Source organism: Biomphalaria glabrata, chromosome 7 (genome assembly GCF_947242115.1).
Source record: "Biomphalaria glabrata chromosome 7, xgBioGlab47.1, whole genome shotgun sequence".
Taxonomy (NCBI): Eukaryota; Metazoa; Mollusca; class Gastropoda; family Planorbidae; genus Biomphalaria; species Biomphalaria glabrata.
Window position 1 is genome coordinate 24064524 of NC_074717.1, and position 27926 is coordinate 24092449.

The window sequence follows — 27926 nt, forward strand, 5'->3', positions numbered from 1 at the left end:
AATACAAAAATCAGTTGAAACAATGTAGTATACAAAATAGACATAGAAAGGACGTGAGGGACCCGTAGCAGTGCAAGCAGGGGTGAAAGGCGTAGATGTGCCTTCGATAGGAAGGGACGTCGGCCAAGTAGGTCTTTGTTTTGATAGTACAGAAGCTATATTTGGTTAACGTTCAATTCAATTATTAGAATGCGATTTAATTAAATATGCAACTTTTTTTATAACTATAAATATCTAGCTTTTTGTTGTATCGGGGGTACAGAATACAAAACGTATTGTCGACAGTAAACTGATTACACTTTTTAGCACTGTAACAACACATTTCTCTAGGAGCACAAAATATTTTTTTTTAAATTTTATTAACTTATTTCGCAACACTGATCTTTCCATCCGGCGTCTCTGACATTGTTGAGAATGTGTATTTATTTCAAAATCACTTCCGATGTTTTCTCTTTTCATTTTCTCACCTTGTCCTTTGGTTGACCTCAGATCCATCCCGACGTTCAACAGATCGATTTTCTTTCCGCTCACAATGTTACTGTTTTGTTTTATTACTCAAAGACTATAAATCGGATCTTGCAAAATCAACATGGAAACAAAGGGGAGATTACCGCGGATAATATGTGTCGTGGAAGATCTTCACTACAAAACTTTCACATTATTTATAGCCCTAATGTGTTTGAATAATTAAATGCTAGTCTAAGCCTGAACATCTTAAGAGACATTAGACGTTAATGATCCCTATTGACCTAGTATTTACATGATGTGCTGATATTCAAATAGAAGGATGATTATTATACTACACTATAAGCCATTGGCATAGACTTCGGCATTGTTTGTAGTAAGAGGTCCAGTTAGAGCCACATAGTAATATTGATTTGTGTGGGTTAGACAAGGAGACGCACTTTTGAGTAGGAATCAATGAATTTCGGTGGTTACTATCGCATTCATAGTGGATTGTCATCATAGTGAAAAGTAGCTAGCTTTTTGGTGTACTCGATTTGATGTCTACATAATATCTCGTATAGGATTAGGGTGTCAGCTTTGCCATGAAGTATATACACATTTTGTACTGTTTAGTAAACAAAAAGTATTTGTCTTAGAGCCTGCGATCTATAGGGTAGATGACGAAAAGGTCATGTGATTCTGTGGCCAACGGTTAACGAGTGAGTCATGTGGCCAACACAACGACAAATCGCCTTTAATTTTCCAATTATTTTGAATTACTTTATAATATTCTAAATGTTAAACAAAGTATCGCTGACAGTGCTCGCTATCTAGACAACCTGTTAGAGTGCCCGATTTCTAGACTAGCTATTAGAGAGCACGCTCTCTAGATCACAGGTTAGGACGCCGGTTATCAAGACCTAGATCATATATAGCCCTAGTATCATATACCTGTCTAAGTGCCCACCATCTGTTGGAGTGCTAGCTATCTAGAGAACTTGTTAAAGTGCCCAACATCTGTTGGAGTGCTAGCTATCTAGAGAACTTGTTAAAGTGCCCACCATCTGTTGGAGTGCTAGCTATCTAGAGAACTTGTTAAAGTGCCCACCATCTGTTGGAGTGCTAGCTATCTAGAGAACTTGTTAAAGTGCCCAACATCTGTTGGAGTGCTAGCTATCTAGAGAACTTGTTAAAGTGCCCACCATCTGTTGGAGTGCTAGCTATCTAGAGAACTTGTTAAAGTGCCCACCATCTGTTGGAGTGCTAGCTATCTAGAGAACTTGTTAAAGTGCCCACCATCTGTTGGAGTGCTAGCTATCTAGAGAACTTGTTAAAGTGCCCACCATCTGTTGGAGTGCTAGCTATCTAGAGAACTTGTTAAAGTGCCCGCTTTCTAGTTCACGGGTTAGATTATCAAGACCTAAATCTATGCCCAAAGACTGGCAGACTGTCACAAACACAGTTCGAGTTATCCAATTCACTAGTCATGTGGCCACTGATCAGCCCTGATAAGATATTGGCATCAAAGCCTAGGCTACATGTTCCCTCACCTCACATACATACCCTCGTTTTCCTGACGGGTGTTAACGTGGAGTTTCAGTACTCTTCAATGGCCGAGTTTCAGTACTCTTCAATGGCCGAATTTCAGTACTCTCTTCAATGGCCGAGGACGAGAAAAAAAAAAGGGGGGGGGGGGGGGAGAACAGATGTGTATAGAGGAATGGGGCATGGGAGGGCGGGCCGAGTGACCAAAGACTTGACCAGTGCTACCGTAAATCTGTTCCTCAGTCTAGGAGGTGACAGCAGTCTGATTTTAAAACGAGTCTCTCAAACACGAGAACTTAGAGCTAATTGAACTCTACTGGTCACCATGATAGCCCATCTAGTATGATATCCATGTGATAGCCTATCTAGTACGATATCCATATGATGAGCCTTCTAGTAACATATCCATATGATGAGCCATCTAGTACGATATCCATATGATGGGCAATCTATACGATATCCATATGATGGGCAATCTATACAATATCCATATGATGGGCCATCTAGTACGATATCCATATGATGAGCCTTCTAGTACGATATCCATATGATGGGCCATCTAGTGCGATATCCATATGATGAGCCATCTAGTACGATATCCATATGATGGGCAATCTATACGATATCCATATGATGGGCCATCTAGTACGATATCCATATGATGGGCCATCTAGTGCGATATCCATATGATGAGCCTTCTAGTACGATATCCATATGATGAGCCATCTAGTACGATATCCATATGATGAGCCATCTAGTACGATATCAATATGATGGGCAATCTATACGATATCCATATGATGGGCCATCTAGTACGATATCCATATGAGCCATCTAGTGCGATATCCATGTGATGGGCCATCTAGTGCGATATCCATATGATGAGCCATCTAGTAACATATCCATATGATGGGCCATCTAGTACGATATCCATATGATGAGCCATCTAGTGCGATATCCATATGATGAGCCATCTAGTGCGATATCCATATGATGGGCCATCTAGTACAATATCCATATGATGGGCCATCTTGTACGATATCCATATGCTGGGCCATCTAGTACGATATCCATATGATGAGCCATCTAGTGCGATATCCATATGATGGGCCATCTAGTACGATATCCATATGATGGGCTATCTAGTGCGATATCCATATGATGAGCCATCTAGTGCGATATCCATATGATGAGCCATCTAGTGCGATATACATATGATGGGCCATCTAGTACAATATCCATATGATGGGCCATCTTGTACGATATCCATATGATGAGCCATCTAGTACGATATACATATGATAGCAATCTATACGATATCCATATTTTGGTTTACACTACAAAATGCAAAGATAATCTGATTGGTATAAATATATCAGACAATGTGCTAATACAATCCACATATCCCTCTCCCACTCTATGTTCATTCACTTTAAAAGGCATGTTTCTGTTTCCTCCCATCCTCCACAACACTCGAGCCTCCGACCAAAGCCCCACTCATTGCGGCCAAATTGATACCAATTACTTCTTTCCTTTTTTAAAAAAAAATATAGATTTGAAATTCTAGAAAACAATTGAGCAATATTCCAAAACATTTCCAGCAGGTTGTAACTACTTTGGGATCTGCTACAATCTTAGGATTTTGTGTGTGAGAGTTTGTGTTTAAGTAGATAGTAGCATAGACTAGAAGCAGCCTGTTAGACTAATGGCGTGCCCAGAGTAGACCGAAATGAAAATAAAATGGTTTCCTTCCGGAAGTCTATTGGGTGAAACTTTAAACCGCCATATTTGGAGCCAAGAACTGCGCGTGTGTACATTTCCGGTCGTCTGGGACATCAGTTCTCTCCCCCAGTGAGGTAGTTTTATGTTTCTGACTTTGGCAAAGGATGACCCCGTATGGCGTGAGAAGGTCAAATGATGGGTGCGAGATGTGACCACTGGCCGGCACGGACGTGGCAAAAACAACAGGAAGACGATACCGGGGGTGAGTTTTTCGGATGGTGATTGAGGAAGGGTGAGCACTTTTCCTGATTGAAGAGTTGAGTCCTGAAAACAACCAATCCGGTCTCAGTCAAGTTGTCAAAGTCATCAAAATCACAAACATCGTCATCGTAGTCTTACGGCAGGTTTTTTTATCTTACTATTCAAAATATTACAAAAATACTTTAAAAAAAAAAGATTTTACGAAGTGTGTCTCAATTAGTTTGGATCAGTCATATAATTAAATGTGTAATACATCTAGGGATTTTATTGCTTGTTCATAGCTGCATTACTTGTTTTATTGAGCTGAGTTTAAAAGCTTTAAACTTAAGGAACAAATATTCTACACTGTTTCTTCGGTATGTTCAAACAGATACACCTCCATCTGTCATAGACAATACATAGCTTTACAAACACTTTACTAGTCGTAATACTGGATATAGCGAATTGAATATTCGAAGAAGTAAAAGAAACAATAATACTTTTTTTTTACAAAGCTTATCTAAGGGAAAGGACCACTAATTACTGCCAATATGTTAATATTGCAGGGTTTAGCTCCCTTTCTAATACATAAAACAAATAAATTAGTACTAATGATTAAATAATTGGTTAATTTTTGGGATTGATTCGTGTATTGTCATTGACTATGAATAATGATGCAAAATTTAAACTTGATTCAAGAAAGGGGAGTGGGAGAGAAAAGCATGACAAAACGTAATACGGGGATTAAATCCATATATTCATCCACATCTCTCATAAGTAGCATTTATTCCTTTTATTTTGATCTCAAACAAAATAATCACCAATAATTAATTAAAAAGAGAATGGGAAATGGGAGAAAAAAACACGTTAAAACTTTTGACCAGACAGACAGACAGAGATGATATAAGCTTTGTAAAAAGTAATGTTTTAAATTCAAAAATCAGGAAGCAAGTGTCTATGAAATAAAGGTCAAGGAGGCCGAGAAAGAAAGGATTCTAAGTTTCGAAAAAATGCCTTTCAGTAGGCGATTAAACTTTTAAAAATTGTATTTGGTCAAAGTGAATAACTCCAATGATTTATTTGTGAAGCTAATGTGTAATAAACATGTTCTCTTTTCGTTTTGTTTGTTTACCAATTCAAAGAATACTCCCTCCTTATATAGACATACTGTGAGAAAAAAAAATTATCCACACTAACAATGGAAATGTCCATTTTTATTTTTGATCACAATAAAGTTAATTAACTAGTAATTTGATTCTTCCTGTAGGTCTGGCCACTGTAATTGTGTCGCTGACCCTTTCCCCAAACCACCCTTATATCTGGGCCTCAGAGGAAGTAAAAACATTCAACAATAAGAGAATCTATTTTCGGACTAATTAAAAATCTAGCTAACATAGAGACACTAGTTCTTCTAGCTAACAAAGAGACACAAGTTCTTTTAGCTTACAGAGAGACACTAGTTCTTCTAGCTAACAGAGAGACACTAGTTCTTCTAGCTAACAGAGAGACACTAGTTCTTCTAGCTAACAGAGAGACACTAGTTCTTCTAGCTAACAGAGAGACACTAGTTCTTCTAGCTAACAGAGAGACTCTAGTTCTTCTAGCTAACAGAGAGACAATAGTTCTTCTAGCTAACAAAGAGACACTAGTTCTTCTAGCTAACAAAGAGACACAAGTTTTTTTAGCTTACAGAGAGACACAAGTTCTTGTTGCTAACAGTAAGACACTAGTTCTTCTAGCTAACAGAGAGACACTCTAGTTCTTCTAGCTAACAGAGACTCTAGTTCTTTTATCTAACAGAGAGACACTAATTCTTTTAGCTAACAGAGAGACTCTAGTTCTTCTAGCTAACATAGAGACACTAGTTCTTCTAGCTAACAGAGAGAGACTAGTTCTTCTAGCTAACAGAGAGACCATAGTTCTTGTTGCTAACAGAGAGACTGTAGTTCTTCTAGCTAACAGAGAGAAACTAGTTCTTCTAGCTAACAGAGAGACAATAGTTCTTCTAGCTAACGGAGAGAGACTAGTTCTTCTAGCTAACAGAGAGACCATAGTTCTTGTTGCTAACAGAGAGACTCTAGTTCTTCTAGCTAACAGAGAGACACTAGTTCTTCTAGCTAACAGAGAGACACTAGTTCTTCTAGCTAACAGAGATACACTAGTTCTTCTAGCTAACTAACAGAGACACTAGTTCTTCTAGCTAACAGAGATACTCTAGTTCTTCTAGCTAACAGAGAGACTCTAGTTCTTCTAGCTAACAGAGAGACTCTAGTTCTTCTAGCTAACAGAGAGACACTAGTTCTTCTAGCTAACATAGAGATTCTAGTTCTTCTAGCTAACAGAGAGAGACTAGTTCTTTTAGCTAACAGAGAGACTCTAGTTCTTCTAGCTAACAGTGAGACACTAGTTCTTCTAGCTAACAGAGAGAGACTAGTTCTTCTAGCTAACAGTGAGACACTAGTTCTTCTAGCTAACAGAGAGAGACTAGTTCTTCTAGCTAACAGAGACACTAGTTCTTCTAGCTAACAGAGAGACTCTAGTTCTTCTAGCTAACAGAGAGACACTAGTTAGTTTTTATCAGGTTTCTGGGTTCACGTTCATTTAAATCGGTGTTGAAACTTATTTGTTTTATTGAAATTTCAGACCAATAGACTAAAAACTACATTTCTAACCACTCCCAGGATAATCGTATCATTTTCCATAAAATCATTTTTCCCCTCCTACCATTTGTATGTACTTACTATCGATTCCTGGGGTAGATGGTTTAGAATGAAATAATGTCGGTCTAGCGGGTAACATTATCTGTAACTGGGATCTAAGAGGGTTATTCTTACTTCTATACTACCATTCTCACTACATATGTGAAGTACTGGACTAGAGAACAGATCAGACAATATTGTAAATATAGCGGACATCTTGATGTGGGCAACCTATGCTATCGTCTAAGAGAAAGATATCTTTTTGGTTTGTAGAGATATGTTTTAAACGTTTAGCTCTAATATGGAGTTAAGATTGGGTTAAATAAAGGTAAATTTGTTTTTTCCAAAGATAGTCAGGCTGTGCTAAGATTAGACTTGGGGTTAATGCTAAAGAACACTTGTTAATAATTGATCAGCTTTTACAATTATATTAATTCTTTGATGACCTTCTGTCAACCTTCCAAGCAAGAGAAAACGACCTTTATTCAATTTAGGCCCCAGAGACTCTATTTGTTTATGTATACTCTAAGTAAACTTTTGAATTGACTCCCTACATTGCCCGACACAGTTTTATTGAATGCACACACTACTGTTGGCCGATTCATTAATTGATATAGAGCTATCGCTGGAATGGCTCGGGAGAGGAGATAAATTTCATTATATCGGCCATGAGCACAGGAAACGGAAATTCCATTAGTTCATCATTTCCGCTTTCTGGAGCGTGGTGTTTACCTTTCGTGGAGCACTTTAGTAAAAATGAAAATAAAAAAGAATCAAATAAACAGAATTTTAAAAAAATCTGTAGTTTGAACATTGAATCGTTGTAAGTTGAACAGAAAAAACGATCCTGTACAGTTTGAAGACTATAAGACAAGGCCGGATTTACGACAATACAAGACTATGCAGCCGCACAAGGCCATAGTCTTAAAGGGGGCCTCACAAACTGAAATAGTAGAATAAGCCAGGAGAGTTGGAATAGGCTAGCTAAATGATGGAAATGCATCTCCAACGCATGGGTAAGATTTTAAGGTTGAAAAGAGCACTTAGAAAACTGATTATTACAACCTGCCAATGTAGCACTTATGGAACTGATTACTGCAACCTGCCAATGTAGCACTTATGGAACTGATTACTACAACCTGCCAATGTAGCACTTAGGGAACTGATTACTGCAACCTGGCAATGAAACATTTAGGGAATTGATTACTACAATCTGGCAATGTAGCATTTAGAGAACTGATTACTACAATCTGGCAATGTAGCATTTATGAAACTGATTACTACAACCTGGCAATGTAGCACTTAGGTAACTGATTACTACAACATGGCAATGTAGCACTTAGGGAACTTAATAAATAAACCAATAACTGACAAGGGCTAAAGATCAAATCTTTTGAGATCAAACTGAATTTCATCTTTGTGATTTTTAGCTAATGATGAAATTTGCAATATGAAGAGTTTATTGTGATTATAACTGTGACTAGTGTCTATAAATACACTATACATTAGCAAGACAAATAGACACCACTTGAGAAATGTATACTTCTCACAGCTATCTAGATTTGACGAACAAATCAACCTATATGCCTACAATCTGTCCATGTGTCTATCCACCCATTCAATGCATCTATCAAGCTAGTTATCCTATACATATATAGATTAGTGAGTACGCTTGTCGACATGCCGATGTGAAGAGAGCTTGGTAGTTTAAGCTAGTTCTAGTTGTACAAGTCACGTGTTTCCGGCATTTTTACAAATGTCGCTCTAAAAGAAAAAAAACAAGACAAACGTGAGGTGGCCAACATGTTTCAGTGCAGAGAATCCAGTGTCAAACATTCTCTGGAGAGGACACGCTCCCTGCTTTTTTTTTAAATTTAGTTTCCTCTTTTTTTTAATTGATTCCCCCCCCCCCTTTTTTTAACCCTAAAATAACCATCTTTGAAAAGAAGAATAGTCAACATGTGACACAGATTGTTCGCGATGTTTATAGTGGCTGAGTCCATCCCCCCCCCCCCCCCCCCCACCAATGAAACTTTTTTTCTTCAAAGTATTCCAACTTGATCAAAGAGTCTCCATCAGACAAAGACGAGGGGGAAAAAAGCATTTCTCCCTCCTTTCTCTCCACCTATCCCCCCGCCCCTCACACAACTCATTTAATCAATAGTCCACAAATCTGAGTGGAGTCAAGACAACAATAGCTGACTTGGTAGCTGGGACTGACTATGTCGCCAACTCTTAGTTACATAAGTCAAAGTCTCCTAAAGCAACACATCTACTGGTGGAGTTATATATCTACCATAACAACTACTGTAACAAGCATATATTACCAAGCACTACGGAGACTGTCTATTAGTACGATACGGTCGGTGACAGCTTTCGTTTATTGAGAGTGGACGTGTTCAAGCAAGACTATGCATTTATTACAGACATGAGACCTAGACAAACACATGCAGACTGACACACACGATTAATTACAAATAAAGTTATGGTAAAGTTATACCAGTTGATTTGCAACAAGTGTGGAGAAAAGGTCTAGTTTTGAAGATGAAAAAAATGGGCATCCATGGAAGAATGTATAGCTGGATCAGGGCTTTTCTAAAAAAACAGAACCATCCCAACCCGATTCGAAGGTGCCATCTCTAGTAAAAAAAAAGTTTGGAAGAAGGCCTACCACAACCCTTAGCTGCACTGTCTTTCTAATCTTCATGAATGACCTCCCGGACCTCATTTCGGTCAATAAGGCACTTTACGCAGATGACCTCTTAATTTGGACTACAGAGAAATACCCAGTGCTGACTACATATAAATTAAACAGAGCCCTCACAACTATCTTCACGATTTCAAAATTATGGAAAATGGAAATAAACAAAGAAAAGTCAGTTTATTGAGAGTGGACGTGTTCAAGCAAGACTATGCATTTATTACAGACATGAGACCTAGACAAACACATGCAGACTGACATTTGTAATGACACACACGGTTGATGACAAATAAAGTTATGGCAAAGTTATGACAGTAGATAACAAATAGAGTTATGATAAATTTATGACAGTTGATAACAAATAGAGTTATGATAAATTTATGACAGTTGATAACAAATAGAGTTATGATAAATTTATGACAGTAGATAACAAATAGAGTTATGATAAATTTATGACCGTTGATAACAAATAGAGTTATGGCAAAGTTATGACCGTTGATAACAAATAGAGTTATTGTAAAGTTATGACAGTTGATAACAAATAGAGTTATGATAAAGTTATGACAGTTGATAACAAATAGAGTTATGATAAAGTTATGACAGTTGATAACAAATAGAGTTATGATAAAGTTTATGACAGTTGATAACAAATAGAGTTATTGTAAAGTTATGACAGTTGATAACAAATAGAGTTATGATAAAGTTATGACAGTTGATAACCAATAGAATTATGGTACAGAGAAGAAGTATGTGCATCTCCCTCGTACCGCCACCAACTCCCAGATGCACTCTCACAGCCACAACTTGTCTTTGTTGGCCTGTATCTAAGGACTTTAAGCCCTACCACATTCGTCCAACTCTTGCGTCACTAAACCAAAGACCTCATTACAGGCTAGTAAGAAGTGCTCGCCCATGTGAACAGACTGTCGGTTCTACACCAAAAGACGCTATTTCAAGCTCAATTTCATTATATTAATTCCACAAGTCGCAGTCCCGATGTCAGGTGTGTGTGTGTGACTATGTGTGTGTGAGTGACACTGACAATGTCGCAGACCCATGTTTGCACGGAGATGCTGCCACAAAGGACACCGCATGTCTTACAACTATTGGGTTATTCCTCAACCAACCGCCTTTACTCCTTAACGATCGGGGAGATTTGAACTGATCCTACTGGTAACACAGCATTCGTGTTACAACGGCACAACCAGAAGCTCGACGTTTTAAATTTGTACACTAACTAAAGAAATCGTCCCCCCCCCCACACACACACACATACGTGTGACACGTTTTTCTTGCTGACATCTAGAAACAAGCGCAAGCAATGATACGATTCATTTCAATGACTCACACGTTTCAATAGGAGCAGACGACACTCCCGCGCACAAGCACGTGTGTGTGTGTGTGTGTACAACACAGGTGTACTCTTGTCCTACTTACTGAACACATGGATGTCCTTTTCCCTGGTTCAAAGTTTAACACTAAGTACACTGGTCAAATTACCTATGCTGTTGTGTTTTTTTTCGGCATGTTAATTAAACGCTCATCACAAGCAAGATCTGGCTTACCTTGAATTTAACCCGTGAATACATCCCTCACAACTAAGCACTACTATTTACACCTGGTCACTTGGAAATGTAGTTTCACAATGGTATAAGAAAACTCTGGTTTAATGAGCACAAAATAAACTCTGGTTTAACGAACACACAACTTCTACTACAGAATGAATGAGTTCCGCACCACTTGTTTTTATTTTAAATTTCGCCACTCTCCTTATTTAAACTAGACACCACCACTCGTGTTACGCTCATGGAACACACGAGTTACGCTCGTGGAACACACGAAGAGGGCCACGAAATGCAACGATTGATATTAATAGATCGCGCTTTAGAAACCAAACGGGGAGGAGGGGGATGGAGTCAAGTGTCACGTGACACAGGGATTCAAAGTTCCTGTTCAAGAGAACACAGAGTCACAGCGAAGGGGAACTAGAAAAAACAAGAAAGAGTTAGTTCCCCACTCTTTAAAGAAAGAAACTGAAACGACAGACTCGAGACGTTTCTTTTCCGGTGCGAGGACGCCACGCGCTCTTCAATCACGTGACAGAGTAGCTCACGTCTTCACCGTGAGGGTGAGGGATGATAGAGAGAGAGCGCGTTCTGTAAGAGAGAGAGAGAGGTACTCACAGCTGTTTTTTTGTTCCCTCCTGTTCAATTGACTGAGCATTATCATTTAGTAGATGGAATGTACAATTAAAAGAGAAGAGAGAGGGGACGGACGGGGTATTGATCTCAGGAGGACAGACTCATTCATCTTTGTCCTCACCGCTATAACTTGGCGGGATGAATGGGCCGCCCGCCATGACCACTAAGTCGGAAAGTCATCGATTCAAGCCATTCGCGTTTTGGAGCGGACAATGGTCAATTAAACATGTTGCTGTGCACGTGACGCACAACAACGGAACCAGCACTACTTCCGTTCAGCTCGAGCACTCCGGGAAGGGAGAGGGGGGACTATGTGTACTACGCCTGCTAATAACGGACACCAATGCACGCACGAGCACCCAAGCATACGCAATTAACCGGAACGGGTGGCACTGACCTGAGCGTACACTGATAGAAAATCTGGCAATCCTCAGAAACAGACGTAACGAAAAACATGCAAATTTGATCTCACGCTAGCAACGAAACAAAATGAAATCGTATGCAACTATTTTTTGGACATTTAATTGACTCAAGATTTGATTTGGTAAAAGTATATCCTTAATTCGGTCTCTCACTACCATTTTCTCCCCGCCAGATCTGAATATCCTTCCCCATCTCTCTCTGTCTTCTTTCTCTTTCTCTCATCAATGTCTTTAAATTTACAAATACATCATTCCCAGATCGCTATCTAGAAACAAAAGTACACAAAGGAATCAAATACATATGCAGATTGCTAAAATCCTAGAATATAAGGTGGTTGACTAATAAGAAATAAAGACTCTGGTTTAAAAGGTGGTCATACATAATTAAAAAATAAAATTAAAAAAAATAAAAAAAACTAGGCATCCTGGATTATAAAGTGGTCAATGACAGGGCATCCAATGACGCATCACTTTCAAGAGAAGTGGATAACCATCTTGATAAGACAGTTAACGCTTTTGGATGCCACTAAGCGAGAGTGTGATGGAATAAATCGCTTCGCCTGCCTACAAAATCAGTGTCTACAAAGCACGTATACCAATGTCATTATGTTAAGTAATTCACTTTTTAGCGGCCCCCGAAAAGGGAAAAGTCGCTATTAGTTTTGTGTGGCCTGTCTGTCGGTCCGTCCCGTTTAGTTCTCGTAAACTAGAAAAGATAGTGAAAATCCGACATCACAATATTTTAGACCATTCAAAGTTCTGATGCAACGACTACGTTTTTCTTTTTTGAAAGCGAAAAATCTAATTTTTTAAATCACTTATGCAAGCAGTTATTTCATAAAAATACACCACTTTTACAACTATTCACTATTAATAATAACAAACACAGGAGACAAGTGGAGGCAACCATAAACTACAGACATAACATATTAATCCAAACGGTTGTAGATTTTTTGTCAAAAATAATTTTGGTTATATTTGTATAGTTAAGTTATGTAAGTTCTGTTATATTAAGTGCTATATTTACACACAAAAAATGTTTATTATTTTTTTAAGAGAAAAAAATCTTTTCAGTATGCATATAAGTCAGACATAATTTAAAACAACAATTAATAAGTAGTTTTTCATATTATCTCCTGAACCGTAGTCACCTGCACCTACAATAACATGAACTGCAGTGCTGCGGTTACTATAGAACACCTAACTAAAGTTACCAAAATATTTTTTTTTTTGGATTTTTTTTTTACGGAAATGTTTGTTCTCAAGGAATAAGAGATTGGCCCTTTACAAAACAATTAGATCAATTAGATATTCATTATAAGACATCAGTTAGGCCAGGTTCACATCTTACTTCACATTCACTTTCACCTCAGGGGTCGGTAACCTGCGGCTCGCGAGCCACATGCGGCTCTTTGGGTGTTAAGCTGCGGCTCCTTAGTTCGATACGCAAACATGATTTATTGTATTGAAAAATAAGCATTTAAAAATAAAATCGCTCTGGATTAATTAACGAGGAGAATCTATCTCTCAGCCACTTGGACTCGTTTTTCAGCTCAGTCCACCACCATGTCTTGAAATGTAACATATTTGCAGGTGGAAGATATTCAGCTTTTGTTCTGTTTTATTACTTGCTATAAATGAATCACAAGTTGCCTTTTTTGTCAAATATGTCTTCTAGAGGTCCAAAATAAAAAATTCTACGATTTCTACCGCTCTCGTGACAAACTACAGAGGAAGATAGAGCGAATGCCTTTCAAAAATACCTTGGAGACATTAAGATCGGTTTAAATAAAATCTTTTCAATAGCAACTGATGGAGCCAGAAGTATGACTGAAAATATTAGAGGAAAACAACGATTTTTTGAAGCAAAATAAACCTTGAAATTCTTACGTTTCACTGCATAATACACCAAGAAGTGCTTTGTACCCAAACAATTCCTGCCGAAATAGTTGAGGTCATGAATTTGGTAATCAAGAGCATTAACAGCATCTTGCCAAAAGCACTCTACCATCGTCAGTTAAAAGAATTCTCAAACGAAATGGAGACTCAATATTCCGACATTCTTCTTCCCAATAAAGTGCTTGATGGCTTTCCAAAGGTAAGGTGTTGAAACGTTTTGCTTTGTGCTTGAATGAAACAAATACATTCCTAAATGAAAAAGTCACTAATCTCCATGAGAAATGGTTGCAAAACTTTTTATCTAACAGCGAAACCCAACCTATGTTTTGGATAAAATTAAAGACAGATTGTAGACAGATTTGAGCAATTCAAAAACGACAAAACCTTTCAAGCATTCAGAGTAAATCCTATCAACACAAATAGTCACGAAATCCACATTGATCCATTTGAAATTGATACTGGATCTTTAGATATGCAATTGATTGATTTAAAAGTAAAACTTTGTGGAGTGGGAAATTTACTGAGTTGAAAGTCAAGTTGGAAGAGTTAGAGCTCCAGAAATGTATGTAACGCAACAAAAAATGGAAAGCTTTAAAAGAAATGCCTCAAGTTGTGGCACTAATATTCGATGCATGGAATAGTCCTCCAGATTGCTAAATTAAGGTTAAGAAGTTTGCATTTGGAAAGCTGTCTATATCTTCAGATTGACATATTCTTGTGAGCAAGCGTTCTCCTGCATGAGTATAATCAAAACTAAAATAAGAAGAAAACTAGCAAATGAAAATTTAGAGTCGTGTATGGAACTGAAAACAAGATATGAGCCAAATGTATCCAAACTTTCTAAAACCATGCAAAGCCATCGCTCCCATTGAATTTGTTTGCTCAAGTGTTTGTTAGTAAAGTATAAGTAAGTGTTGTATGTAAATGTTTAATTGTTTTAATTTTTTACTTACATACTACTTATATATAAATAAATAGATATTTTTTCTTATGATATAAATAGATTCATTTTTTAATGAAAACCTTTTATTTATACGAGTAATATTTATTGTTGGCAAGAAAATTATTTGTGGCTCTTTAAAAACTTTGAAATTGTGTAAATTGTAATTTTTGGCTCTTCCGACTCAAAAGGTTGCCGACCGCTGACCTATACTTTGGTCTACTGGACCGCTGGGGCACCACATAACATCTGTTAACCTTTTTTCTCCATTATTTTCTGTCATTTGTCTTTGATAGAATTTCATTCTGATAATATTGAAACCTGCGTTTTTACCTGCCTGGGTGGACCACTTCGGGGGCCGATTTTCAGTGTGTGTTTCCACACAAGCTGTCTTTGTAACCTTCTTTGTTTGTTTTTAAATTGTGGAGGAACACTTCCGTTATTGTTTATAACTCAAGGCAATGAAACCAAGAAATCAATGGTCCAGGAAGAAATTATTTTCATGCATGCTGAAATATTTGCACGAAAAATATTTGCCACCAGGCACGTGAGGGCGAGACTTAGGACATCCGGTTGTGTCATTGAAAAATAAAAAGTATTGTTTCTCGAGTCAACATTTTTCTATTGATTCTCTTTTTAACTCTTTATCATCAGTAGCGGCGTCCACGTCAACAAGCAAGCTCAGGATCCAATGGTTTGTCTTTGCTAATCGCTGGACAGACAAACACAACGACAACAACTTGTTATTGTTTTCTCCATCTCAATAAAAACAAAATCATCCTCATCTTTTATGTAGAGTTTGGGTTTGCATTATTTAACGCACATCGCTTCAAATCTCCCATTCTGATTTTATTGAAAGAAAAAAAAAAGACAAAACCTAAATTAGTGTTGTAATAACAGGAACGGAAACGCAGTTAATTGGAGCCATAATTCACAGATCGTGTCACGATTTCTGATGCCCTTTAAAAAAAAAAGTCTGTACTTCGTCAGAATACTTCAACACAGAAAACTATATAAACAAACAGATATTATATAAATAGGAATATACACCTATACACAGAAAGAAATATTCATGACACGGGAAACAACACGAGAGGCACATGAGATTTGAAACAATGTTTGGAGGGCCACACGAATTTCACAGGGGGGTAATGGCGTAGCCCGATGAGACGCCATGAAGCTACACCTAACTTGCAGACTTCCTGGAGCGCCCAGTCAACTAGGGAGTACGTCCTAGGGGAAGGGAGCAGGGCAGACGGGGAGGGAAGACGTAAGAGAGGAGAATTATGCCAGAACTAATTTGTCATTTCTTTTGGTTTTATTGACTTCTGCAGCCTTTCACCAAAACACATCATTTGATCTAAGTATGAACGACTTTGTTGAAGCATTGAGACCATAGAGGCTGTGGGAGATGGTATATTGTAAGCCTAGTTAAGGATCACACTAAGAGTCATAAGCTCTCTGGTTTTACAAGCTGCTCTTAGTGTTAAGAAAGTTCTGGATCTACTAACACTCTTGACTTGCACACACCTTACACTGACAACATCGCAGAAGATAAAAAACTATATCGTTTCATTCCTGGAGTCAGGACTTAGAGGAACTTATTCACGATTCCAAGCTAAGTTCCTTAAGCCAAACTTTCAACACAAATGTATGTGATAATCTTTAGTTAGAGGTTGTTTTTTTGTTGTTGTTTTTCTCGAACTAAGAGACGAAATTTTTTTTTCTTTGACCAAGAGAGACGGGATCCCAATAATATCTATTTTGCCAATAAATTTCTATTTCGCTGCCACAAAGGAAATGGGTTCAAACATTGGCATTCTTCGACGCCTGATTTTACCGCACATCAAAGTGCTACTTAGGGCAGTTAGACATACATAGAGTGTTTAAAGTGAAAGAGAACTATAGAAACAGCTAAATCAGACAGACAGACAGAGATAGATGGATGGATGGTGGATGGATGGATAGATAGATAGATAGATAAAGAAAGAGAGAGAGAGAGAGGGAGAGAGAGACATACTTAGGACCTACACTAGACACAGTGGCGTAGCTATGGTGGGAGGAGGGAGAGGTCCAAATTCGAAAGTCCTATTTTTTTTAGATTAAATATTACACCACTGCCATGTAAACTTGCTATTTACGTCCAAAAGACTAAACATCACTGAACTAGATGATACTACAGATGACTTTTGCTGCACAGAAAGCACGAAGTGAAGCGATATGAATTGACATTTGTCACCTGTGCATTGTTTCGCCAATAAACAACGGTATTATTCAATAAACGAGTCTTAAGGATTATTATATAGTGTACCAATAGGAATTTAGATATCACGATGGCGAACATCGAAATGCAGGGGCTCCTAAAAAGATCAAGCCCCCCCCTGGTCCCTAGCTGCGCCACTGACTAGACAATGCAGAAATCCAATCAAAATGCATTTCATTTAGTTTTTCTCAAAATAAAAAAGTTTTCATTAAAATTCGGCAATTTGCATTATTGTCATGCCTTGTTTTTACTTAAATAATAAAATGTAGTTTAAGAGTATAAATTGATGATATTGGCAGCACAGTTTCACGAGTCTTAAAATTGGGCTAAGAGCACCAGGAAAATGACCAAAAAAAAAACATTCTTCAGAAAACCACAAACTAGCGATGTCAATGTATTTGACATAATAAAAAACAAAAATAAGAGATCCGTCCGAAAACAATAACTGCAATAAAGAAATCAATAAACACAAGTTCTAGTTAAAGCTGTATATAGAGGTATTTGTGTGTGAGACTGGGGGAGAGGGCCACGTAGAGAGATGGACGAGAAATCAATAACTGCCGAGGCAGATGAGATCTCAAACCTGGACAGTCCAGCAGTGTGCCGCTGAGCTTGGTCACAGACATCTTAGAAATACACGAGTTAGTGCAAGAAATAAATCTATCTGGTCTACACTGTAGCTGGTACACAGACAACAAACCATTGGACGCTTTCATTAAAAACAAAGCACTGCAACGAGAGCTAACCTAAAACGAAGTGATGGTGGTCAGTTGATAGTGAACGTCTGCCTGAAGACACAACATAATGAACCAACAATCGTTGATTTCCCAAAAGAGCGAATAGGTCTATCTTGTAAATGTCTCGAACAAGTGAAATGCTAATTCAAATTCCTCGGCTTGTCATACTCTCTAACCTGTCTAGAAAACAACTTCATGAGTTGGAGGTTAGAGATTATTGTGCTCACTAAATTTAATTCACGATAGTGACGATAGGAAATTAAAATAAAATTTCATACATTTTAGATCTTAGGAAACAAACGTCAGATTAGTATGAATTAAAGAAATTTAAAGTCAAGCTTCTTCGATTTGATGCAAACTAATAAAAAAGCGTGGAGATTAACAAAATGTATTCGATTGAAACAAACACATATATGTACATTAAAAAAAAACAAGTCAAACGGGGGTCTCTAACTATGTTCATATCATAAACTAACTTTCATTGTTCAATAGTCTCACGGCTAATTGACACAATTTTTTTTTACTGAATTTAAATCTCTGCTGCTAGTGTCTCTTCACCAAATTCTTCAAAGAAAAACAAACCAGGGCCCTAATAAAACCTATCTGTAGTCAACTGAACTCTGCTGTTCTATTAAAGTGTCATCATTAACGAAATTAATTCTAAGCTGATCAATCAAGTTCAGCAAAACTCACCCAGAGTAAAAGAGAGTATTTTAATTTGTAGACAATTTAGACTTTTTTAGAGTCTATTATTCAATAATTCTAAAACAGATTTACACTAAAACTATATGAACCTAAGTGGGTAGCGTAGATTAGCTAGTATCATACAGATTATATTAGCACAGCATCTAAGATAATTTCAGAATACGGTACTAAGATGTTCTTAGAACACTATCAAATATTATCTCCGAACACTATCAAATATTATCTCAGAAGAGTATCTAAGGTTCCAAACATAGTTTCTATTGTGTCTACATCAGTCCTTATAATAGAAGGGATGAAGTAACCCAATGGCTATGTAGGTAGAAGGGTCGGAGGGTGGAGGCAATTGATGGCCATTTGAAGGTCCGGGTGTCAAGCCAATTACGCTCCGATTCAATACCAGTGACTTACATTAAGTGAGGCCCATACAAGAGCTGTCCTAAGTCTCTAGCTGGGAGGAAATAACTTTCCTCCAGCCACCAATGTTCTAATGCCAAACTTGGGGACTGATTGAAGTCAATCGATAGCAAATGGGGGCACTGGTCACTCGGACAAATAGTATGTAGGGAGAGGGTGCGCAATACATAGATCTATCTGACCAGATAAACACCTAGATATGGTTGCTTAGAACAAAGAAACATAATAAAAATCATATGCTCGTACATTGTGAACGTAGAATCAAGCTCGTGTATGTCTATAGCACTAATTATTTCCCTTTGTTTCTAAATGGTTCCGATTACTAAAGTGTATCGCTGCACTGCCAAGAATATCATTCCTGTAGGGAGGTGAGTAGCAATCCTACACTCTTCACCAAACTCCAAGAGATGTCTCAATTAAGGACGTCGCAGACGTAAAGACTAATAGACGAGTCAATCTTTGGTGATGGATCTACTAGTTCTTCCTGATACACACCTGATAGTTTCCTCTCGATCCCTAGACCACCTGTGACCAGTTATAAACCCCGGGGTACAACGTGGACTGTGTACTGGCCAAAGCCTAAATGGGAAATTCGGGTGCATTAGTCAAACAGAACAAGCAAATTTGAGTTGTAGCCCCCGCTTAAGTTACCAAACTGTTGGGCATATTAGGTCTGGGTTCACGCCAAACACGTAGGGTCATTAGTAAGACCCGTTTGAATAAGTAATTGCATTTCCTTGAACTACACCCACTACCTTGATTGTTCTTGAACTACACCAAATACCTTGATTGTCCTTGAACTACACCCACTACATTGATTGTCCTTGAACTACACCCACTACCTTTTGATTATCCTTGAACTACACCCACTACCTTGATTGTCCTTGAACTACACAAACTACCTTGATTGTCCTTGAACTTATTCTGTGGCATTTTACGTCTCGAGAGACGATCTTTTCCCTTTGCAACTTCTTGTGTGACTAAAGAGGCCAATCCTTGATACACAGCTGCGATCGCAGGTTGGGCATATATAATCACCAGGCGCCGTTGCATTTTCACCATTCTTTCTGCTTCTGTCATGTATGACATCTGCAATTTGTGACCCTTCCTTTATGCTCTCTCTCCATGTGGATCTGTCCAGTGCCACCTCTTCCCTCTTCCGGCTTAAACATCAGTCATAGCAAGACTAAGATACTTGCCCAAAACACAAACACTGCACCTCAAGCAAGCATTAATGGCCAACCACTAGAAATTGTTGATCACTTTTGTTACCTTGGCTCCATCATATCCAACAATGCTCTACTGGATAAAGACATAAACAACAGGATAGCCAAGGCAATGGCCACCATGTCACGGTTGCAGAAAAAAGTCTGGGACAACATATTGCTGACTAGCAGTACTAAAGCCCTAGTCTACCGGACCTGTGTGTTGAGCACCTTGCTGTACGGAAGTGAAACATGGTCAACCTACTCATGGCAGGAAAAAAAGCTGAATGTCCTCCACTTCCGATGCCTAAGGCGGATCTTTAAAATAAGGTGGCAAGATAAGAAAACCAATGAGGAAGTGCTACAAAGAGCAGGATGCCAGGACATCCTCTCTGTTATCAGCAGCAGACGCCTTGGCTGGCTTGGCCACGTTCGTAGAATGCCAGTAGGTCGACTTCCACAGGACATCCTGTATGGCGATCTAATAGAAGGCAGGAGAGCCGCTGGTCGCCCACTTTTACGTTATACGGATGTCTGCAAACGCGACATGAAGCTCTTCAAAATCGACACTGGCAACTGGGAAGAGGTGGCACTGGACAGATCCTTGAACTTATAAAAACGTGATAAAGTCCTTATTCTTTTTGTCCTAAAGAATGTTCATGGGGGGGGGGGGGGGGGGAGTTGCGTCTGCCACTCTTTAAACAATTTAGCCCCAACATTTCACTTGTGATTTCTTAAATTCAAGCATCTTGAAGTAAATATAGCAATATATTGTATGAGAAGATTTGGGTTGAAACTTAGATGATGATTTGTAAAGGTCAAAACTTGCTATGTTATCGGCTGATAGATCTGAGTTTACTTTATGTTCACACAGGCATAATGTGTACACAGGTATTTGATGTCATGCATGCAAATCAGACTCAACAAAGCGGGAACTGAGAGTACATGAAGCAAAAACATTTTCTCAAGGCTGTTGAAGAATATATCAACTAAATGACCTCCGTGTTACCTTGTTACGTGACCTTCATCATTACCAACAAAACATGGCCACGCTGTTACCATGTTACGTGAGTATCATAATGACCAACCTATATGACCTGGCTGTTACCATGTTAATGACCTTGATAATTACCAACCTACGTGACCAGGCTGTTACGTGACATGGGTGTTGTCATGTTAAGTGACATTGATGATTACCATGCTACATCAGCAGGCTATGTTAATGCTCGGTCGTTGTCCTGTAGCTCCAAACAACTAGTGCAACTAAATCATTGACAGGAAAAGAAAAAAAAAAGGAAGGAAAAAACCCCCCAATGAAAATGGACGTTGTCCTCCTAAACTGTGTTTCAGTGAGTATTGGCTAGTTCTGTAAATACATTCTTACGTTAATGTTGAGACAAATAGTTTACATTTATTGCATTTGAACTGTGGGGTGCTAACAATTAGGGAGTATCTCACCTTTAATTATACTGATGATTAAATTGAATGACATAGGAACATTGACAATGTCCAGATTGAAATGTCCAAACTTTGTGGAAAAAACTCTCTTGTAGCTTTGGTTTTTGGACGGAAATAAACAGAGTCCTTGACATTGCCTTTAGTAATCACGATGATTATCTGTATCGTCACAAAATGTGGGTCAAGGAGAAAGCAATCGAAGATGTAGATCCAGGAGACAGTCTTACATCACGTTCGCAATCCAACTTAATACAGAATATGTTGAAGGGAAAAAAATTGTTTAACAAAAGCTGGAACATTTCGAATTTCAGAGGCGGGAAAATGAAAACTTCTGAAGGCGGGTCAATGAAAACTTCTTAAGGAGGAATATATTTACTTCTGAAGGCGGGAAAATGAAAACCTCTGAAGGCGGGAAAATGAAAAGTTCTGTTGGCGGGAAAATGAAAACTTCTGAAGGCGTGAAAATGAAAAGTTCTGAAGCCGGAAAAATGAAAACCTACGAGGGCGGTAAAATAAAAACTTCTGAATGCGGGAAGCTGAAAACCTCTAAAGTCGGGAAAAATTACTTTTTGGTTGTCATTACCCTGAAACTGGATATAAGTGCATTGATTTTCTGAGACTGGTAGACTGCTGCTGTAGTTAGAAATATCAGTAATACATTGATGAGATACTATTAGTACTGTGGTGAGATGCACTGTTTATACCGTGGTTCCTCTTAGTTGGAGTTGGAAGTAAAAAACAAACTGCATCAAGATTGAGTTGCTAGGCAACAAACCATTAAACTATTTCGTTTGTTTAGCAAAACAAAGCTTGTCAATGTAGAGTTAATTGGCGAAATGAAAATTAAATGAAGGGAGAGGGCAAGAAATAAATTAGCAAAAATTTGCTGTTTTTTTTTTTCGCTTTCAGATCTACAGCAAGCTCAAACTTTCTGTAAAATGTCGAGATATTTGGAAACATGTTCGGGAATGTTAAATGTCAAGAATGTTTGATCTAATTCTCTCTCTTTCCACCTCCCGCTAGTTTATAAATGCAAGAACTTCTAGATAATTACTTTACTCTTACAAGTTAAACAAGAAGTTAATTGTTATTATTTTTGTCTATAATTTTAGAAAGTGTTGAACTTCAGTTTCTACTGTTTTTGTTTTTCTGTTGTTTTGCTTTTTTTTTTTGAAGTCACGTTTAAATAATATTTTTAAAAACTTAACATTTTTAAGACATGTAATTCGCAAGCCAGTTTAATTTTATGTAACAAAATGTAAAACAAAAAAGTGTAACAAAACAACAGAATATATTGCAAAAATAAAAAAATAATAATTTAAAAAAAAAAAGGATCAACAGGAAGAATTGCAGAGGACAGAAATAAAGATCCAAGATTCCCAAAGTGAAAAGAATGCAGCTCAGGCCAAGAAGATTGATGTCATTAATTTGAGCTTACAAAAGAAAACCAAAAAACTCTTTTAAAGGCACCGAAGCAGAAGGTCAAAAATCATCAAGCTCCACGGTAGGGTAGAAGAAGCTGTAAAGGGGGAGGAAAACAATACGTGATCGAATGTAAAAGAGTTGCTCACCCTTGACTTGACCTACATTTTACATTTCTGCTGGCTGCAATTGAAAACAAATTTTTATATGATTATGGAATAGAATTTCGGATCAACAAAAACAGAAAATGGTTTAAGTCTTAATCTCCATGTCTTGTGGAAATCTCCATGTCTTGTGGAAATCTCCGACGAGCTGCTTTGTTTACACTAGATCACTTGCATACGTAGTAGATCATACTCGCTGTATAAACTTCAAAGTAAAAAGACGGCATGGGAAATAACCCGTTTCTGTGGCCAAATGTAAGAGTCTGTCTCACCCTACCATAATCCACTTTCCTGGCCCGTCACTGGAGTGAGATAAAAAAAAAATTTAGTTCCACACCCTTTTTTTTTTCAAAAATTTTTTACCAATTATAGCATGGGAACGGGAAAGATAGCTTCATTGGAAAATACGGAAGACTTTTGGGGGGGATTTTGACGGTTAACAAAAAAAAAGTGGAACTTAAAAGCATCAGACGAGGGGTGGCTGGGAAGGAGTTCGGCTTGACGCACTCAGTCCGTGATCATTAAATATTTAAGTCCCCTTCAGGTCGTGTACAAAACATAACCGATACGTTGTCCAGCGCGGTAATTGAATCAGACAGGAAATGACGCAACAGCGGTTTCAAAACACACTGGAAGGAGTTACGTCGAAGAAAAAAAGAAAGGATTTAGTATCAACAGTCACACTAATAAGAAAAATAAATCTGTACAAATATTTTGATCTCTACCTTTTTACAAATGCAATGAAATTGTGAATAGTATAGGAAGGTTGCTTGTGGTGACAGTGTTGAGACTAGTCTATGCTTATGTCACGTAGGGAGAAACAGTTTAGACTTTGTTCCAATGGAATTGATTGGACCTGGTTCAGAAGTGTCACTTTGATAAGCCCAAGAGATTGTAGTTTAGATGAAGAAAGAACAGAATACCTCCTTATGAAATCAATTAGTTGACTCTTCAAGTAGAGATCACGAGCACACATTATATATCAAAAAATTAACTTGAAAAAAAAACTTGACTTAATATGAAGCTTCAAACTTATAAACAAGAGATGTATCTATCACGTGACTACAGTCAGCAGTGACCAACTTCTTATACGGCGATCTATGCCTTCTGATCATCCCAGAGCCGAGTCTCCAGTTAACACACTCCCAACAAATCAAAACAAACTTCAAATACCTCTAAATACAGACGTCTGGCACTGAGCCAGCAATCTAGATCTGTCATCTTGCAATAAAACATTCACCGAGTCAAACAAGAAGTATACACAGGCAGAAGTAAGATGAAAAATCAAAGAAAACAAGATTACAAAGAGAGTTTCTGTTAGAGGTGGCTCCCGTCGTATTCCTGTCGGATCCGCCAATTCGCAAGGAATATTCAAGACGTGATTTTATTTTGTCAAAAGTAATAATGTTTCAAAGATTTAATTGCCGTTGTATTTTTTTTTTCTGTTTCACATGTTTCGGATGTTCTTTCAAAATTAAAGATAATTAACTTCCTTGTCCAAACCTGCCGCTGGACGACGGAGGATGGCAGCGAGCAGGGTATGAACCAAGGACCATCGAGATAATCAGTCCAGCACGCTAACCGCACGACCAAGCATTGCTGTTAACTTAATAACAAACTGGTTACAAACTAATAACCTATTATTGATAAAGAGATATATTACACATTATGAGCGAATTTAGATAATCTTTCAGCATTGATTTGTAATTGAAAAAAAGAAGAAAAGAATAGACATCTTACTTCGATGTCTCAGCACAGTTAACAACAGAACTATTGGCATTTTCATTTAAATGGAACTAGAATTAGGATGCAGATCTACCTAAACTAAACTTCTGATTTAGCACTCTTAAGATTATATCTACTAGATCTAGATCTAAAATATAAATTAGGAATAATTTAGATGTAATTTGATTTATGAAAATAAAAAGCTTAGATAATCTATCAATAGACTGAAAGCAACATTAAATTTAAAAATAGTAGATTAGTTTAAGTATATTAGGCTATAGCATTGCAATATTGATCTAGACGTTTGGAAATCAAAATCTACACTTCAAGTCTAGAAATTGAAATTCTATATCTCTATCTAGTGTATATCATTTTAAACTAGACCTAGAATGATTTTAATTAGAATATAAATCTAGATATAGTTTTAAAAATCTAGATATACTGTAAAAAATCTAGATATACTGTAAAAAATCTAGATATACTGTAAAAAATCTAGATATACTGTAAAAAAATCTAGATCTAGTTTAAATCTTAATCTAGCTATTATATGTCTTTTTAAAATATGAGTCAGATAACGAGGTTTAATAAACATTACTATACCGAGTTGATTTAGCATTTCATTTAAAGAATTAATTCCACATGACGTCAAAGGGAAAAAAAATACACTACGTCACACGGCCTATTTACACTAAAAAATGCCTTGATCAATACGAGCCAGCTATCGAGTGTTCATAGACATCGGTGCACCTAGTGACTTCTTTTAGCATTTCATTTTAAGAATTATTCCATAAGACGTCGTCAAGGGAAAAAAAAATCCCACTACGTCACACAGCCTAGTTACACTTAAAAAAGCCTTCATCTATACGAGTCAGTTATCGAGTGTTCATAGACATTGGTGCACCGAGTTTTTTTGTTAGCATTACATTAAAAGAATCCATTCATTTGACGTGAAGGGAAAAAAATTACATTAATTACGTCACAATGGGCTAGTACCAAAAAAATGTCTTTATTAACACGAGAAATTTAACGACATTGATGCAATGAGTTCTAATAGAATTTAATTAAAGTGGATTAAAGCCGCATTTTTTGTGCGTTTTGTCTGTCAGTCTGTCTGTCCGTCATGTTAATATAAAAGAAAACAATAAAAGCTATTGAAAATTTGATAACCTTTAATTGTCGTTTTGAAACATCGCAATAGTTTTATTTAATATATAATAGATTGTTCCGGATGTTTGTATAAATAGTGAGAGTAAAAAGAGAATTCCAGATAAATGTAATACCGTTAATTAAGTTTTTGGGTTGGTCTTGTATAAAAATTAGATGTACCACAGCCTTATGGAGAGATTTTCATACCATACTTTGTGGTTTGGAAGTTGTTTTCCTTACAAATCGGAACACAGTATTAACGATAATAAGATTTGGTAACGTTTTAGCTAGAAAATTAAATGTACTTTAAGAGAGAAGTGAGATTTTACATAAAAGCAAATTAAAAATTATTTTTTTTAAAATCCGGAACAACAATTTTCGTAAATGCGAAGATTTTTTGTTTTATTAATTAGAAGAGGGATTTCAAACAGTTATTTGGCGTAAGTAGATTTTTCATATAGAATTCGGAAATTTTTCGCGACGATATGTAAGAAAATAAAAGTAATGTAGGTCGATTTCTTTTCAAAACAAAATCCGGAACATTCTTTATCGATTAAAAAACTTTTGTTATGCTTCAGCAAGAAAATTAAATGTAAAATAAGTCTAAAAAGTGATTTTCAATAATCGTTTCTAGTAAATTACTTTCTTTTTTTTTTAAATCCTGACCAACCTATTGTCGATATTTTTTAAATTTGTTTAAAGATGAAAATACGGAACAATTTGATATGGATAATTAAACTATAGTAACGTATTGTCAAAGAATATAAGTGTAGTATTAGTCAATTATGCGATTTCAAATAATCATTTGACATAATTCATTTTTTATAAAACAATATCCGGAACATTTTTACAGTTAATTTTACAGTCAGTATAGAGATATTGATTTAGTATTTATATGCTATTTACATAAAAAAAAACGAAACAACATATTATTGATCATGTGTTTTTGCAACGTTTAAGCATGGAAATTAAATGTAATATAGGTCAGAAGAGCAAAAAAAAAAAAAAAAAACATTCGTTGGCATTGATTAGTTCTTGCACAAAAACATCCGGAACAATCAATTATAGATACTTAAAACTATTGAGATGTTACGGGAGGAACATTAAAGAGTAAATCAGATTTTCCATAGCTTATAGAGTTGTTTATTTTATTTAAACGTGACGGACAGACCGACCGACCGACAAAACGTACAAAAATAAGCCTCTTTTATTCTGATGGGGGCATTAAAGAAAAAATAAATAAATCTGATTATTTTTTTAATTTTGTGGGAACTGATAGCACCACGTCTTGCCGATGCTTGTCATGCACGAAAGTCGCTGCATAAAATGTCCATTTTAAAAAATGTGTGTAATATTTACATACAAAGTGCATTCTTAGCCTATATAAACAAGCATAAATGTTTTCTTTTAATTTTAGCTGCTAGTTTACCAGAAAAAACACCTTTAACTAATATTTATATTTGTTGTGACCATTTCTAATACAATTTATAAGTATATTTGACTTAGTGATACTGAAAATACACATGATGGTCAAATTTGTTGTTAACATATTGTAACATTGCCTCCCTTACATTTACGTAATTGTTTTAGAATTGGTGTATTTTTATGAAAAAATCGCTTGCATAATTAATTTTATAAACTAAATGGTTTGTTTTTAGAAAAACAAAAGTAGCCGTTGCACCTAAACTTTTCAAACCGCATCGCATGGTGAAAAAAATATTTGTCATTTCTCTTCTAGTTTTCGAGATCTGGGTGTGACAGACGGACATTTTGCACAATCCTAATAGCGGCTTTACCCCTTAAGGGGGGCGCTAAAAATGTACATAGATTGACACTTTGACAGTGTAAGTTTTAAAATAATATAAGCTTAC

The 27926-nt window shown here is 36.9% G+C and overlaps 1 protein-coding gene across 6 annotated transcripts in view; it reads right to left on the reverse strand.

Moving 5' to 3' along the window:
• The window catches only part of LOC106068750 (solute carrier family 12 member 4-like), a 151520-nt gene that overhangs the window by 96940 nt on the left and 26654 nt on the right, over positions 1-27926 (reverse strand). For 2 of the 6 annotated variants that reach the window (XM_056036903.1, XM_056036904.1), the window contains exon 1: positions 10920-11377. The exons of 3 other annotated variants lie outside the window; for them this stretch is intronic. The gene's annotated coding sequence lies outside the window, so the exon portion shown is untranslated. Of the gene's footprint in view, positions 1-10919; positions 11378-27926 lie in introns of those variants that run through there. One more of the 6 variants, XM_056036913.1, reaches the window with a different exon arrangement.